Consider the following 14,217-nt stretch of genomic DNA (forward strand, 5'->3'; position numbering starts at 1 on the left):
TGAAGCTACGTAACAAAATTTTGTTTACATTGTGTCATTTTACGCGTGCTTCTTGTTGATGGAATATTGATCAGGGACAATGACCAAAGAAAACAGTATTATAGTGAAATAAACCATGTTTATCAACTGCGTGGCGCAAAGAGATGCAGATGACCAATGCATTTCTGGGTAAATCTAAGGGTAGATAGACATATATATATATATATATATATATATATATATATATATATATATATATATATATATATATATATATATATATATATATATATATCCACGACATGTATGTAAGAGAAAAATTATCAAATATTCTGAATGCACTGATTGAAAAAGTAAAAACTCGCAACCGGAATAAGGGTGTTTCTTTTAAAAGCTGCACCAGCCCCAGGTGAATCAATCGACTTTTTGAGAAAAGGAATCGAGGCAGTTATTGGATATTAATATGAGTAACAGTGTTGCGGAAAATATATTGCCTGTGTACTCAGACCGAATCAGGGAGACTGGGAAGCATTCACCAATGTAATCTCTGTGGCTTGTCTAGCGATCTCCTTCAACGTGCCAGCAGGCGAAATGAAGGAGGAACATATTTATTTATTTATTATTTATTTCATAATACTGTGAGCCTTTCTCAGGCTCTGACAGGAGTGGAATGCTATAGTCAGGATATCTACAGACTGGGAAAACCGAGAATTCTCAGGGATTATGAATAGTCTGGAAATACTCAGGGAATACCCACGGAATGTGTGCTTCCATCAGGGGAAAATGAGCAGTTATTTTGTTGAAAGGGAACGAAAGTCGTGGTAATGCCAGCTTGAATAACAGAGTAATCGTAACGAGTCCTCCTTAACACCGCGTCGTCCACTGGAGGAGTTGTCAACGACTGACTTTCAGGACGCCCGATAATTCGGACGGCATCGCGGCACTACCACATACCCCATAGAGTCATTGTAGATGAATGTCTGAAATTTCGGACGCGAGAACCCTTCGCCGTCCGATTTTTCTGGCTTTTTGCTGTGACCGCAGGTCCGAAATGGCATTAATCAAAGCCACCACCACTGCCACCATTTTGATTACCTTGCTGCCTAGCTTGAACCGGCCCTCTAGCATGCAGATTCACTGGCAGCCGTAGCCACCACCGCGACAACGCTAAGCCTAGCTGCTTCGATGGTCGCTATTAAGCTTCTTGCCGTTCTATGCCGTATTTTTCATTGAAAAACTTATCATTGAAAGACTTTTCATTGAAAGGCCGCTTTGAGCAATCGTACCGACTCCGCCTTTGTGGTACTCATGATTGGCTTCGAAGCTTGCAAAGCACAACACTTTGCATAATGCCGGTTTCCGAAAGTCAGCTTTGACTCACTATGGCAGTGTATCACAATGAAGCATACGTGAAAGTATTGCAGTGATGCATAATAAGCGTGGGAAGGGGCAATTGTCACTGGACACAGTATGTATTCCTTAATTATACACGCATGCACCCGCTATCTCCTGTGACAGTACGAGCACCTATATACCTAATATGTGTACTAGCAGGCCTTCAGAGCTTTTTGGGATGTGCCTGTGGTGATTTGAGCCTTTAAGGGCAGTAAAAGGCATGCATTCATTTTTTCGGATGTTTTTGCAGCCCCTAAAGAGTCCGAAAAATTGGACGTTGACTGTACAAGTGACTAAGAGGATGCTTCATATGGTCCATGGGGTGAATGCACGGCAGAGCGAGGACAAGAATAGAAACGACTTACGTATTGAGGAGTGAATGGAAAAGGAAGTGTGCCGCCGCTTCTTTGAAAGAGCTTGAGCTGACGCCGACACATCGACGTTAAAATCGCCCACAATGATGATCGGATTGGGGTCCACCAGGAGGATTCACCCAAATGTGTTGAACATAAAGTCTTCCAAGGTCCTTCTTTGACATTCCGGGATGAATGTATACAGTGGCGACGACGATTCCGTCCCATCTCTACAGCACACGCATCAGCACATTCAGCGGCAAGGCTCTCACCTGTCATCGGTAAGGCATAGGGTGCAACAACCGCGTTGTCGTGTCGTAGTTTGCATAGATTGCAATGCGTCAAACCATCATCTGTTACTGGTTTTGACACATCTGGCCTCAAACGCAGCTGGGACACATATGCTGACACGATTTTGCCTAATGCTTAATTAAGCTATTTTAGCTCTATAGACGCCGCCATCGTTTTTGCATATGCACATCATGAAAAGCCGTTTCCGTCTGAATGTAATGCATAACAGCACTTTTGAAGTCTCAAATGTGAGGGGCCGATGCAAGTGAAGACTCTTATTCTGAATGATGTTGCTGCTGGAGAGTCGTGGCTGTTGCGCAGAGGCGCACCAGTTCCTGTGAGAATTAACACTTGGGTGCGAATTGGTTCTGCTGAACAAGTTCATAGCTGACATTCAACATAAACATTTGGGACAGCCTTTAAATCTGCTAACTTGATCCAGGCAAGGAAAACATTTTTTTGACAGTCTCACCATGCCTACAACCCATTAAAACTGGGTGCCCAATGTGCTACCACACAGCAGATCTACAAATATCCGTACATGCAGTCGAACCCACTTATAACAATATTCAAGTGCCACGAAAATTCCATTGTTATAACCAATAATTGTTATAACTGGGTTGCATGAAAAAATCAAATACGGGGATGGCAGAGCTGATATGAGAAAACTATATAGGCAGGGAGGCCAGTGCCCCTCCCCACCACCTTCCTCCGCCCGGCTGCTGATTGTGTTCACTCGTTTAACTGCTTCCTGGGTGCTCCGATCGCATGTAACAAGCTGCGGCTGTCGGCGTTAAAGAATGACGCTGCTATAACAACTGCAAAGAGGTATCACGGGTGGCAAGTGATATGTGAGCACTGCCGAGGCATCGCTTTGGTGGCCCCGAAAGGGGCCTTTTAATTATTGCACACAACTGCCGCGGCACCCTGTCAGCTTGAAAAATCCAGAAGAAAGGCTGAGGAGAGATCACCACAAGCATCTCACCACGTACTTGTCACTGGCTTGCACGAGGAAAGCCTGTGTCCGTCAGCTATGCATGCTTTACGCGAAGCTTGCCGACATCCTTCTCCAAGGCATCTGAGTGCTCCACGTAGTGCAGCGGTAGGTTCCTTGCGAAAACGAAGCGAGGAACCTATTCAGTTCCCGGAGGAACTGAATCATGACGGGCCTCCTGTGAGGACAACGTTGAGGCAGCCTAGCCTACCGCATCATTGCTGCCATCGTCGCCGTCGCTACCTGGCGCAAGCATGTTCGCGACGATCGTCTTATCGGCTAGAAGCACTTAGTTTCCAAATCTATAGCCGTGCACTTTGTTTTCACCGGCAACGGCGTGCATTGCCGGTGATCAGCGGGTGGATCAGCCATGTTCCGTTTCGGTGGCAAGTCAAGCAAAGTTGAGAAACCGCGTGGCCAGGAACAGCTTCGAAACAACCAGCAAAAATGAACGCGAGTGATTAAGCTGTTTCCAGAACTGCACTGAATTAGGAGCCAGGAAGCAACATGCGAACAATCTGCTTGCGGCACAGTTGGCGCAGTCCATTTGTGTTTCAGAGGTAGGGGTGGCGTAGAGCTATGGGCGCAGCCCATTCATGTTCGGAGGGGTGGAAGGCCGCCAAGAGAGAGTTGCGCTGAGATGGCTAGAAAATGAATGCGCGGCGGCTGTTGGAACAGTGGCCCATTGTGCAGCGGCTCGAATTTCTCGTTTTCTTTTTTTCATTTCAAGGATATCGCATTTCACTACCTTCTGGCTTGGACACCCAGCAGCCAGACTTCATCATTATAACCGATAATGCAGCATCTGGGCATTGTAGTAAGCGGGTTATTTCACCATGGAAAACATAAAAAGTTGACGGGTGCAGTAGCTTCTCATTGTTATAACTGATATATTGTTAAAACCGGTATCGTTATAAGTGGGTTGAACTGTATATGTCACGCATGCCGTTCCTTTAATTGCTTCATTATTGTGCTTATGGTAGTGCACCAGATAACTGAAAGCAGACGTTTATAATTGAGAAGCTGCTTAGTTGAGCGGATGTGCAGTTGGGAATGACATCACATTTAGGTACAAAAAATAAGATAAGCGTAACATGTTTTTCTCAGAAATCAGACTCCAGAATCATTTCTTTCGTTACACCTTACTTGAAATAGTGTTTATTTAACACTCTGGTTCTTTTTTAACATTGCCAGCAATGTGGTTACACCAGTGCTTTAATGTGTGGAGAACACATCATGTTTTTTGTATACTGCTCAGTTTGTCCGGTTAGTACACCTTGTATATCTGGGTGCTGTGTAGTTGTTGTTCTTGTTGCCTCAAAACATGGCTTGCACCCACAGGGAGAATTGGCCACACTGGGTTGATTGAGAAATGCATCTACTAATAAAGTTTGTGCGGCTAGTTTGGCACATGAACAGACTATCTTAGAATGACAGCTGTCAGTGGATGATGAGCCACTATTTGCAAGTTTTGGTTTGTACACTTTATTTTAGAGGCATCTGAATTTTATTATAAATTTGGCATGATGCATCAGTTATTTACATTCACCTGAAATGGCATATGCTTGAATGCTCTGGTTTCATGGTCTTCAAGGCTACAAGTTCCTTTGTGAAACATTGTACCTCCAGAGTTCTTGAGAATGTATTTAGTATGATAAATGTTAGGGGCAATTTTCTGTTCCACATTGAGGGGTGGCATAGCAGTTGCTAAAAGTTTGTGTTCAACAAAGCTGCCTTGTGAAACTGCATCATTTGTGTGCAGCATACATATGCAGTGCTGTAATAGGCAGCAGGCTTCATAAGCTACATTGATCCTCACTCCTAAGCCTTCTCAGTTTAATAGCATGAATACTTCTTCTTAGCATGCAGTGAATATCATTGGAGAGATTGTATCTCCTTGCATGACCCCTTTCTTGATAGGTAATTTTATACTTTTCTTGCGTAGGAACAAGGTAGCTGCGGAAATTTTGTAGATATTTCCCAAGGTATTCACGTCTGCCTCCTTTACTCCTTGATTACACAGTGCCTCCATGACTGCTGGTATCTTTACTAAATCAAATGCCTTTTCGTAATCTATGAAAACCATATAGAGATTGTACTCCGCAGATTTCTCAATTACCTGATTGATGACAAGGATGTGATCCATTGTAGAATATCCCTTCCTGATGCCAGCCTGTTCTCTTGGTTGATTGATTCAAGTGTTGCCCTGATTATATGTGTGTGTGAAAAAAAAAAAATTAACACGAACATTAATATGGCAAAAATAGCTCCTCGCAAATTATGTGACAATCTGATCTCTACATATCCTTCTTGGCAAGCATTATTATTGCATTTTAAATAAACCACATTAGCCAAAACAACAAATAGAATAGATACAGGATTTGCAATGGTCATTATTTACATTTTTCTCCACACTTATTTAACAAAGGAAAAAAGTGCAAGTAGTAGTTCACCAGGGCGTGCTTCACAGGAGGTGTAATGCTTTTTAATATTACAAGCTCTTGTTGACAGAGATACAGTATATCATACATTGGTAGCATTTCTGTGTCCATACTGAAGGACGGGGCCTGTCTGCTTTTCATCCTTGTCTGTTGTCATCTTGTTTTACTGGGTCCCAATATCCGTACTCTCTTGCAACAAAATTAATGGAATACCAACTAGACAAAGCCGTCACACTGCTATGAACGTAAAGTAATTAGGTAAACATTGTTTCAACGTCACAGCTATCGTTCACAATGCTCAGCAATGTCAGCACTGTGTTTATCTGCTTTCTAGTGCATTACCGCTGTTTACATTGTGCGATGTGCGGTAAATGCAGTGTACTGCGTCATTGTTGTATTCATTTAAATGCGGCTATTAAAAAAGCTGCACGCTTTCGTTCACTGAAGGCTGGCATGCACTGAATATATTGTACCTTTACATACACTGGTTTTCACTTGAGTGTTAAGCGAGAACTAGGCAAATACTATATTTGTATATTAATATTAATAATAATATGATATATATTGACCACTTGCTTCACAAAAGGTAGGCAGCAATAATTAATTTTGTAACATCTCCATTTATTATTATCCTTTTCAAAAGGGCAAAATTCGTGGATCGAGAGATTGGGTTTAACCTGATTTCGTTTGTTCGGGGTGCCAAAATTGGTTATCGGGTTTTACCCAAAAAAACGAAGGACCTTAAGTATATCGCGTCTCAGCCATGGCACGTCTCTTGCTTCTGACATTGAATAAGTTGACAGGACCAACTTCATCAACCTGCCATGGCTATGCCGAAGCCTTCACTCAACATCAACATCATCATCACCATCAGCCTATTTTTACGTCCACTGCAGGACGAAGGCCTCTCCCTGCGCTCAATATGCTGAAGTACAAAGGAACACAAGAATACATCCCTGTCGACAAGTGACTTCATCTTTTCGAGATGAAGGCGGCTGAAGCATCAAGGACGCAGTGCGATCGTGTCAGTCGCTTCACTGAGTACATCGAAGGAGTAAGGTTCAGGTTCTTTGGTTCAGAGTTCTTCGGCAACAGCAAGCCATGGGACGACATCAAGTGTGGCATGCAAGACTGCTTTGCTACGGCCAATAGAGATGCCTTCCAGCTTTTCATTCGCTACCAGCTGAAAGGAGGATACACCATCAAGGAGTATTCCGACGAGAAAAGATGACTCCATGCCTTAGTCAACCTTAAAGAGTGCTGCATCATCTTCGGGCTGACTGACAGTGTTCCTTCTAACGTGGAACTAGCATTAGCCAGATTGTCTTTCACCTCACCATCAGAGCGGCTTGCCGCTGGCCATAAGGTTGAGCCTTCAATAAAACGGGTGAGAGGATTTTACGTTACTTCAACTGTCAGTACAATGTCACTGCCTCTAAATTAGCCATTTAGCCAACTGCCCCCAAGGTACTAATAAAATAGTTAATGCATTTCTGTTAATTAGTCCTCTCAACCTCACATTATTAGCGGCAAAGTATGTTCGCCTCGCCTAGGAATGTCTGCAAGAATGCGATGTTTGCTGCGCACATTACTTTTTTTTATAAAATATCGATATTGTCTGAAGATAACATGTATATAAGTTCAAAAGCAATAGTTTTACTTCCTCACCCATACTGCCAGTCAGCCAGTTTCCGCATATGTTGCTTCAGGAGTCAATTATATTTGTCTGTTATAACTTAAGTTTCACCAACTTTTGCATCTTCAGAATCGTGAAAAGCATACTGCTGCAAAGTGGATAAAGGATTTTCGTTTGCTCAGTGAGTTTTGCCAAGTTTACAGAGTTTGGACTCCTTGAACAACTCTACAGGAACGTTGGACATGAGATCATCAGCTATGTCATGCATACTTGGACAGCATCCATCCACTCACTTGAAATATATGATGGATGTAAAACATTATGAAAAACGATGAAGGATGTGTGAACTTATAGAGCATACCTTATGGTGACGTAGAGCAAACACCCAGATGTCTATCTTGCAACTTGTTTTACTTATCCACCTTGTGACGACTTACGACTTTAGCTTGTAGTCTGTGATTTACTATTTTTGTCAGTCTAGTAATGTAGCAATTTTATCTTATTACGCTACTACCAGTGGTGCTTTCCTTGCATGTGTCTACGGTACTCAAGTCCTTCAGCACTTTTTTTTTTTTCATTTTTCTCAACTTCAGATTTTTTTTCCCCAACCATTTATTTAGCGTTCTTGGAAAGCTAGTCATACAACAGCTAGCCATTCATTCTCTTACAGCCTGTTTGCAACCAGACAGATGATGATAGATGATGAGGACAGAAGATGATAGGCTATTTGGCAGGTTTTTTAATGAGAATTAGTGATTTTGTGTTTGAAACTGATCTCTTGTCCCCAATAGTTAGCTGTGCTTTTTACACTAGTCAATACAAGCATAATTTTTCTGCTCTAAATAAGGGTGTTTCTTAATGTTAACAGAATTTTAAAAAATCATCTGTGACGTGTAGCCCAATTCTACTTCTTGAGCTAGGTTACCCTCGGAGGAAGATATTACCTGTGCGAGAAATAAAAGTGAATATTTTGCTAATTAAAAATGCTAATGACCTTTTAAACTAATTACTTTATGCCACATGTTACCTTAATTGTAGCCAGTGACTTTTACTGTGATATCCACTTGGAATGAATTCTGAAGAACAGGTGAATAGGTGAACGGGTGAGCAGTACTCTCGCAGGTCAAATGTGGAAATAAAAGGGCTCGTTGAGAAGAAAAATGAAAACATCATTGATCTTGTAGGCCAGATTGGTGGTGTCGTTGGCGAACCCATTTCTGCTGGCGATATTAGAAGTGTGCCACTGAGCACTGACTCGTGAGCAGGGCAAAATGAACATTATTGTTCAGTTCAAAAGCAAGCAGAAACGGGACCATGTCGTCGAGAAAGTCCGCAAGAGCCGCATTCGGAATCGTAACGTAGGAATCTTCAGCGAAGCTCAAATCTTCGTGAATTAGCATTTCTGTCCGACACTGAAGCGGCTGCTTGCACAGGCAATTGCAAAAAAACAGAAGAATCAGTGGCAGTTTGTGCGGACTAAGAATGGGAAGATTTTCGCACGCAAGACGCAGTCCAGTCAAGTGGTGCACATTGAAACAGATTCTGACCTCATCAGGATTGCCTAAGGTGCTTATGCTTATAATCTGTGTTACGTTTTCTTCTACATGCGATGCTGTATCAAGAGTTTTGTCTGCCATGTGAACCTAAACTTCCGGCATAGTCGCAGGGCATTTTCACTGCCATTCACATTAATGTACGTTCCGCCGCCACTAAGCTCGATGAGTTAAGCACATTCTTTAATGAATTCAACTTCCTGTTCGACGTGATAATGTTGACTGAAACGTGGTATCATGAAGGAAGCGACATGTTAAATATGATTGACTACAATCACTATTTTATCAATCGAAGTGGCCGCCATGGTGGCGGAGTGGCAATGCACGTAAAAAAACACATGCTCTGCGACATGATCCCGGAATTTACGTGCATTACAGCTGACTATGAAGTGCTTTGCAGAAACAGCAATATCAACATGTACGTGGCGTTTTACCGCCCACCGTCTGGTGATATGAGTGTATTCCTGGAATTGAAGAAATGCTGGAATACTCAACATTTCATCAGTATAACACTCTATAATAGGTGGCGACTTCAACATAAACCTTCTCAAGGATAATTTGACCTCCCGGGAATTCCTTAACAAACTTTACGCTTGTGGCTACAATAACGTCATTACTACGTCAACACGTGTAACGACAACTTGCCAGTCCATACTAGACTTGTTTAGCCTCAGCATAGACACTGATGTAAGCGCAGCTGGTACGGTGTGCGCCGGCGTAAGTGACCACTATCCTGTCTTGATTGCTTTTGCTAAAACTACTGAAAATGAAATAACTTGCCAGGATTCATAATGCAAAATAGAAGTGAGGCGTGCAGACAGGACACAAGAGTAGAGAAGTGGACAACACGAATGCGGACTATCAACTGAAGGGAGCGCTGAGGCGAAAAATGAAAGAAGACACAAAACTCATCTGCGCATGCTCAGGAATGGTAACACCACGTGTCAATCGGGTACACGTGCTGGTCTACGTGAGAGATAACTGTTAAGGCACTTAATCTCTTCCTTATGTAAAGTAATCGAAGGCTGACTCACGCACGCACTTCCACCATTATAGATATGCCATGCCTCTACCATAAGACGCGTATCTTCATTCTTATGCCTGTACAGTATCGCGCATTCATCTAACTCTGGCTTGCAGTTACAATCTCGGCAATGTAGTGAAAGATTAGAAGGCGATCCACCGGTTAACGACCTTTTATGCTCCATTAGCCTCTGATTGATACACCGTCCCGTTTGCCCTACGTAGAACTGGCCACAGCTAAGGGGAATTTGATAAACCACACCCATACGACATTCAGTAAAACTGTTGTTCTTATTGTGCTTCACTGGACAAATATCTGTTCGTTTTTTGCCTTTAACCCGCTCCTTTTTATTCTGTACGGCAGCGCATATCTTACCTAGCTTATTGGGAGCAGTGAAAGCAACATTAACATCACATCTACTAGCAACTTTTTTAAGCCTGTGCGACACTGAATGAATATACGGAATAGCCACTACTCTTTTTTTGCTCACTTACTGAGGTAGCAGCAGAGTCTAATTAGAATTAGACTCTGCTGCTACCTCGGTAAGTGAGCAATTTAAACTTTATGGGGGAGGATTAAAGTTTACCAAGGAATTACCTCAGCGACGCGTAATTCAGTTTCTTGACATTTCCTTGATCTTCGAACAAATTCATGTTTGTTGGCAGTACTCCCCAAGATCTTCGAAGCCGTTGCTAAACTTTCAATCCAAGCATTCTAAATTAGTAAAAAACAGAATCGCCATGTCGTGCCTTAAGTCTTCCCTCACAAGATCTTGCTTGCACAAAATGAGCGCCAGTTTTAATGCGCAGGTCCAGCGCCTATTAGAAGCAGGTTATCCTAATGTAGCGGTGGCCACTGTAGCTGAGCGCCTAAAGAAGTCGGTTTCGAGAGGGACGGACGTAATTACAGAGAGCAGTAATCGCAAGAAAAGAGTAGTGGCTATTCCGTATATTCATTCAGTGTCGCACAGGCTTAAAAAAGTTGCTAGTAGATGTGATGTTAATGTTGCTTTCACTGCTCCCAATAAGCTAGGTAAGATATGCGCGGCCATACAGAATAAAAAGGAGCGGGTTAAAGGCAAAAAACGAACAGATATTTGTCCAGTGAAGCACAATAAGAACAACAGTTTTACTGAATGTCGTATGGGTGTGGTTTATCAAATTCCCCTTAGCTGTGGCCAGTTCTACGTAGGGCAAACGGGACGGTGTATCAATCAGAGGCTAATGGAGCATAAAAGGTCGTTAACCGGTGGATCGCCTTCTAATCTTTCGCTACATTGCCGAGATTGTAACTGCAAGCCAGAGTTAGATGAATGCGCGATACTGTACAGGCATAAGAATGAAGATACGCGTCTTATGGTAGAGGCATGGCATATCTATAATGGTGGAAGTGCGTGCGTGAGTCAGCCTTCGATTACTTTACATAAGGAAGAGATCAAGTGCCTTAACAGTTATCTCTCACGTAGACCAGCACGTGTACCCGATTGACACGTGGTGTTACCATTCCTGAGCATGCGCAGATGAGTTTTGTGTCTACTTTCATTTTTCGCCTCAGTGCTCCCTTCAGTTGATAGTCGGCGTTCGTGTTGTCCACTTCTCTACTCTTGTGTCCTGTCTGCACGCCTCACTTCTATTTTGCATTATGAATCCTTACCAACTAGCTCAGCTTTCTGTCGTTCTAACTTGCCAGGATATCGTTAAGATAGTTGTATGTCTAGCAAAAGTACGACCTCATTACGCATGCGTATGCTGAGGGAAGATTGGTCTTGAGTTTACGATAAGCTAGACCCAAATGAGAGCTATCGTGAATTCTTATCTATATTCACTAGTCATTACAACACATCTTTTCCTTACGTAAGCACCAAAGCTAACAGAAAAAAAAAGGAAACCTTGGGTAGGGCACGAGCATATCAAAATGATCAAGAAAAAAAGTCGCCTTTTTAAGAAGTTTTTGCGCACACGTGATAATAAGGAATTTGAGGCCTTTAAAACTTACAGAAACAAACTAACTGCCGTGCTGAAAAAGGCAAAGGCCTCCTACTATAACCACGTTTTCTGACATCTGTCGACGGCGCCCAAACTAAATTTGGAAAGCCATCAATCAGGCACTGAACCGCAAAGCGGGTCAGAATACTTCAACGAAAATAACCATTAGCGGTAACAAACTTTCCAGTGTGCATTTAGCTGAGCACTTCAGTGAGCACTTTGCTAATGTGGTGCAACCACTGGGAAGCATTGCTCATACTCACATTACTTACCATAATACTGATACAATTTTTCTCGCACCTACAGATGAAGCAGAAATAGTATGCACATTTCTTTCTCTAAAAAACAGTAAAGCTGTTGATGTCGATGGATTTTCAGGTAGAGGCGATTAAGCACGTAATTGACTTCCTTGCTCCTTGTCTAGCCTACGTGTTTGATCTAGTCTTTCAGTCTGGCTGTTTCCCAAATCTCATGAAAATCTCAAAAGTTTCTGTTATATTTAAAAGTGGAGATATTAATGATGCTAATAATTACCGACCAATTTCTATAATTCCTGTTTTCTCCAAGGGATTAGAGAAGATAACAGTCTGCCGTGTATATAGCTTCTTTAACAAACACAATATACTTTCGGAGTATCAGCACGGTTTTCAACGTGGTAAATCTACACAGACTGCACTGTTAGCTCAAAAAGAACTGATAATTAATAACATCGAAGAAAAAAAGCTTACGCTGGGCGTTTTCATTGACTGCAAAGCCTTCGATACCCTAAACCATTACATTTTACTCTGGAAATTGAGTGCTTAAGGGGTATGTGGTGTAGCTAATTCATTGTTTAGTTCGTATCTATCTGACAGAAAACAATGCGTCTCAATTGCTAACTGTTTTTCGTCTTCTAAAACCATTTCTTGTGGCGTGCCTCTAGAAAGCATTTCAGGACCAATGCTCTTCAATATCTACATAAATGATATTGTTAAGATAAACAATGACGCCTCATTCCTGCTCTATGCGGATGACACCAGTATTTTTGTTTCTGGACAAGATCCAACTGAAATTGTTGCCAAAACTCAAAGTGTACTTTGATATGTGCTGCAATGGTCAACGGCTAATGGCCTACGAATAAATGCAAAAAAAACTAAAGCTGTCTTTTTCAGATCCCGAGGCACTGAAGTCAACGTGAACCAATCATTAACGCTTGAGGGAATACATGTCGAAATAGTGGAGAAACATAAACTTCTGGGCGTGAATTTTTCTGCTCATATGACATGGACGTGTCACATTGAATCACTGACTAAATCGTTATCATGTGCTGCTGGTGTTCTGTCACGATGTAGGCACTTTCTTCCAGAAGAAGCTAAACTTCAGATTTATCATGCTCCGTTTTCTTCCCAAATAAGTTACTGCCCGTTAGTCTGGGGCACCACAACCCTTAGTAACATAAATACAATTCACCTATAGCAGAAAAGAGACGTCCCGCGCAATAGTTCTACAGTTACATTGTTTACCTGCTATAAGATATTCAGTGTGAAACGCATGTTCGATTTTCGTTTAATGTATGCTTATTTCTTCCCAAACGAACAATTCAAAGTGTTTATTAAAGATTTATCTAATATAAGCATGCATTACACTGACTCACGCACCCGCAGCACCGACAAGTGGCTTGTTCCTCGTTCCCGCACGACCTATTTTTTGCAGTCTCTTAGATTCACACTGCCGTCCCTACTTAATAAATATGAAGAGAAAGACACCAGCTTTTCTACATTTGCAAAATAAAGAAATGCGTGAATTTTTTCTAACTCTTGTCTAATGTCTTTTATACTGCCCGAACATGATCAAGTATGTTTCATTACTCTTTTTAACACATTTATTTGCGTCATTTTATGATATGTGTTCACGTGAACATTGAATATTTCAACTATAATGTACAACTGTTCTGGAGTGTACTTATATATTGACTTTATTTGTTCTATTGTTCCGTTGTTGTATTTGCACAACCTCTTCTTAATTTTTTTTTAAACTGCATTTTTTACTTGATTACTGTAAATTTATTTTTGAACGTATGAATCGTAATACCGCTGTCATGTACGTGGGCCTTTAGGTATTTTCAAGTGGTGTTACTGCCGCTTTTCGCCTAAGGAACCCCCAACTGTCGTTGGAAATAAAGATTTGATTGATTGATTGATTGATTGATTGATTGATTGAAGATGACATCATATTTCGAAATATGCATTCCCGAAGTTTGTGATGAAATGCACTGGTGTTCCAGTAACTTTTGAGCTTCAATGCATAAAAATATATTTTGTTAAAAAAGTAAGTGGAACAACAGTGTATTTTTATGGCAAGTTTGACAGTGCTTACCTAGTACCACTAGTTCCGAAATTTGTTCCAAGTGTATGTGCCCTGTGAAAACAGTGGCTTCAATTTGTACATATTACAATATGTGCACCAAAGTAATTAGTTGGAAAATTGATTAGTGAAATTTTCTTCATTACTCAATTATGTATTTTGACTTCCAATTTAAGTAATGTGCGCATCTTCGAGTAATACACATCAATGAGTAGATTTGTTC

This window comes from Dermacentor albipictus, chromosome 1 (assembly GCF_038994185.2).
Source record: "Dermacentor albipictus isolate Rhodes 1998 colony chromosome 1, USDA_Dalb.pri_finalv2, whole genome shotgun sequence".
Taxonomy (NCBI): Eukaryota; Metazoa; Arthropoda; class Arachnida; order Ixodida; family Ixodidae; genus Dermacentor; species Dermacentor albipictus.